At 34.8% G+C, this 4,644-nt stretch overlaps 1 pseudogene; it reads right to left on the reverse strand.

The window, feature by feature from the left end:
* Positions 1–2,352: 2,352 nt before the first annotated feature.
* LOC136419016 (2-oxoglutarate and iron-dependent oxygenase domain-containing protein 3-like) lies at positions 2,353–3,987 on the reverse strand (annotated as a pseudogene).
* Between the last annotated feature and the right edge of the window lie 657 nt (positions 3,988–4,644).

Consider the following 4,644-nt stretch of genomic DNA (forward strand, 5'->3'; position numbering starts at 1 on the left):
TAATACGAAAAATATGGGTCGATAATGCTGATATGTACCCAAAGTCGCTGTAAGGTCAGTTTTCTTTTGTACGAAAAAATAAGATTCGATCGTGTAGGTATATACCCAGAGTAGGCTCAAGGTCGAGGAAAGAAAAACACTAGAAATTATTTCGGAATTTGTTTGCGATTTTAATATCGCCACTCCACTCAAAAGGAAGAAAAATAAATAGCTGAAAATGCGTAAATTAATTGCAACTCAAGACAATGGGGCGTTTGTACATTTCGCCACGGAGCATCCCAGTAAGCAGCCGAAGTGATCCACAATCCCTAAAGGACAAGGCGGAATTTCTCAAGAAAAATAATTAAATACAACAATGAACTATGTTCGGATACGTAAATTCGCACGCGTAATCCACATCCGGTTCGAAGCCTTTGCTACCACAATCGGCAAGATTATCGGTACCAGAGATGTACAGTGGATCACAAAAATATTCGGACACTTACTAGAATTCATTTATTATTGGGTTTAATAGACTATGTACTGAACGGGCAAGAAAAATTTAATTGCCAATAAATAGATTAAATCTTTCATACTAATATTTAATAAAGTCATAAACAACAAATATATACAACTATAGAAATAATAACAAACCTGTTTAAATAACATTTTTGTCAAATCACAAAAATATTCGGACGCCGGTTTAAACATAACAAAAAAAGTTAATAATTGCAATCCTTCTAAAAATTGACCTTCTTTTTGGTTCCGAATACTTTGCAATCGGCGTAGCATGGAAGAAATTAATTTTGTTATAAATCGTGTATCAGTTTTAAGCCATTCTTCAGTTAATACTCTTTTTAATGTTTCTTTATTTGTAATCTGATGTTGTCGAATTTTCCACACGTTCTCAATAGGGTTGAAAGATCCGGGGTTTGCGGTGGTGTTTTATCACATCACAGACAATTATACAACAACCATTCTTTCACTGTTCGAGCACTGTGCTTAAGATCATTGTCTTGATAAAATTTAAACTGATCTAGTCCATTTTGTCAGCATTTTTTTTTTAAGATTTTGCTTTAACAAGTTGAAATAATATATTTTATCCATTATTCCCTTAATAAAAACCAATTCGCCTACACCTTGCGAGGATATACACCCCCAAACCATTACAGAACCTCCTCCGTGTTTAATCGTGGGACATAAATTGTTGTTATTTAGCTCAGTATTTGCTTTTCGCCAGACTACTTGCCTACCATCCGATCCAAAAATATTGAATTTAGATTCATCGCAAAAAATAACGTCCTTCCAGAAGTCCTCATCCTTAGAAATGTGTTCAGTGGCAAATTTTTTATTTTTCTTACTTAACCAGGGCTTTTTCCTGCCTACACGACCGTGGAAACCGTGATCACGAATACATTTTCGAATGGTCACCGTTGATACTTTCTTTCCATAAAATTTTTCCATTTCCATTTGCAACTTAGGGGCACTCAGTTTAAGATTTTCTCTCACTTTTCGCATAATAAGTCGGTAATCTTGTTCGAGAGAATTCGTGATTGCTTCAATGGCATTATTCGATTTTCATTTTTATACTTCGATATTGTGTCTCCTACCGAGCTTTTACTTAGATTTACCATAGCACCTATTTTTTCTGTATGAATAACCTTTTCGTAATTGAAAATCACTAACTGTCTAATTTCAAAACTAATGTTCTTCTTATTTGCGATACGACCCATTTTTCAGATGATAATAAATTGCAATTCGACAACGTACTCTATGGACGTGTATGAAAGTGGTTCGTGACATAAAATTCTTTGCAAAATAATAAAAAAACTGTTGACTTGCGAACAAGTAAATTGAGGTCATTTTATGGTAAGAAAAATACCTTAGAAATTCATGATTGAATATTTTTTGTCCAATTCTTTCAAATATCCATTTAAAACGGTAAGTATAATTAATAAGATTTGCTGTCCGAATATTTTTGTGATCCACTGTATGTTGCCTCGTTCATTGGTCCACGAGGAAAAAATTAATAAAACACCTTATTATGTGATAAAAATCGTATTTTTTTTTTTATTAAATTTATTTTTTTATAATTTTTTTAATTTTTTTTCTATTAGATGAGTTGAAATATGGAGTCTCATAAGTAAACAAAAGGAGAAGTAATTTGGGCGTACAAAGCATAAAGCTGATCAATGGGAAAACCCATATCCAATCCTTGACAGTTTGGTGAATGAAATTTAAACGGAGAGTTGAAAACAAAAGGATGTCGAGCTTAAGACCGGGTCAAAAAGGGATATATCTCAGGAGTAGCAATTATCGTGTAGAATATGGCTTCTTTAAGGGCTCTCTGTCACACATTTCTTTCTCACAGATTTATAAGCCTTTTTGAATTAAACTAGAATCACTGATCCTTTTATTCTGATCACAGGCAAACGATATGGTGATGTGGCGAACCTCTACCCTTCAGTAACTCTTTTCCAAGAAAAACAAATTTTATAAGAAAATATACGTTGTTAAGTACCTTTTCAACAATATGAGAATTTTCCGCACCGGAAGTGAATATTGACATTCGTCCTTTCCGCAGCTCCACAGTTACATTTGCCTGAGGACTGTCCAAGTAAATATTCACCTCGGGACATCCTTACTGTAGTCGTTGAGGTAAAGCAGCGATATGTAGCGAAAAGATTCATATGCGTGCTGAGAAAAACCGACATTTCACATGCTTTTATTATATAGTCTTTCTAATTAACCAGTACCTCCATGAACGTGCCAACATTCAACGTGAAATCATACCAGCTTTTGCTGTGAGACTCGGGAAAAACATCGTACATGTTCGGAAAAGTTTAGTCGCATCGAGTCCAAACGATTCTGCAATGGCTCTTTGGATTTTTTCCCAAAAATGTCCAAGTATGAAACATGGGGGTAGCTTCAATTAGAAGTTCTTTACCGGACAGATTTGTAAATTTTCAAATCAGTGGGGGCGATAAAGTTCATTTTCACGCTTTTGTAGAAATTAATGAAGTTTTCCCCATGAGATAATGTCCCAGAATGCAGGTCCATAATTGTTGCCCTGCCTTTGGAACCACCCAAAAACATACCTGTTAATTTGTAAATGTAACATTTTGATTTGCAAATGTTTTCAAGACGGTGTCATATTCTAAATATCAAGATGGCATCTAAGTAAACTGTCGCCATTTTACGACAACTTAAAGCAAAATTGAATTGAAGATAATCCATATGGAGCTGCTGATATTTTAATATTATACTTTTTTTGCCAACCACTCTAAAATATCTGTCTTATATTCTGTGATTATTTGATTACTGACAAAGCAACCACATTTCCTTGGAATGCAGCCAGTGTACTGTTTTACTTCATCCATGTAGGATTTGTCGCACTCAATGTGATGCCCTCACCCATCATGTGTGTAATCAAATGTTGCTGAAACATTTTTTAGTTTATTCTGTAATAATAATAAATAATGAAAATATACCTAAAATTGTATCTTTCCCACCTTTTAAGAAGTACCTTACATAAATTAAGACCCCAATGATTATGATGATTCTACTAAATATTCTTTGCCCATTAAACTTTGGTAAGGGGCCATATTTACTTTTTAGGAACATGTTAACAAAAAGGTAATAGGAGGTAATGCTTATGTGATGAGTAATTGAAATTTACTAGGGGACACGTTTTCCCTTCAACTTGTCTTGTGCAGTTTCTTCAGGATGAAGCTTCGACGTCTCCTTAGTGTTTTCCTGCCTTTTGCAGATCTCCAATTCAGTGCTCATTGTCCTTTACATATGTTAGAAAAAAGTGAAAAAATAACTCCCTTTATTTTTAAATATTTAATCTCTATAAAACTATGTTTATGGAGTAAGAGAGTGCTTGTGGTTTATGCGACACCACCAGAGCAAGTGCCCTTCTTTCCTTCTTCAAAATCTCCTTTTTTTACCTAAAACCTCAAAAGTGCCCGACATCGTATGTTCTCTGTGTCCCTGACAGCTCACAAATTTTAACATTCCAAAATGAAGGTGTAGCCTCAGTTCATAAATTAGATAAGCTCGACATGGCTACAATTACAAATTACACAAAACAAAACACTATCATTAATATCTAATCCTAAGAAAAGGGGCCCTTGTCCTTGTCACCGGGTACGGTGTCGAAACATGAAGGGAATGCTCACACGTTTAATACTTTAGCTATAACTATAGAACCTTTGGGCTCTCAAGAGGGACAAGAAAATCAATATGTTTGACAGAGGGGAAATGATCAAACTTGGTTAAATGGAGACTTCAAGATTATTATGTTGATGAATAGAGGTGTTATATTTAATTGAGAAACAATTTTAATTTAAACTTTAGCTGTAAACAAAATTATCAATAAACTTCGAGGTTATGGAAATTTGTAGATGTATTTGAGGTTGCGTGATAAACAGTTGTGGTGGTTTACTTACTCTACAGCTATTGATTTCGGGAACATGCACCGACAAGTGACACTCACACGAGCGACATTTGATAGGTGACAGTACCCGGAAGTGCAGAAAGGGTTGGTTGCCTTTAAAAGGAGCAACAGCCCTGTGTAATCACTCTTTTTCCTAACAGTCTCTTAACGGCTGTGCATCCTTATATCTAGACGGTAAACTCCACACAATATAACCTCTTAAT

The sequence above is a fragment of the Euwallacea similis genome, unplaced genomic scaffold, assembly GCF_039881205.1.
Source record: "Euwallacea similis isolate ESF13 unplaced genomic scaffold, ESF131.1 scaffold_57, whole genome shotgun sequence".
Classification (NCBI taxonomy): domain Eukaryota; kingdom Metazoa; phylum Arthropoda; class Insecta; order Coleoptera; family Curculionidae; genus Euwallacea; species Euwallacea similis.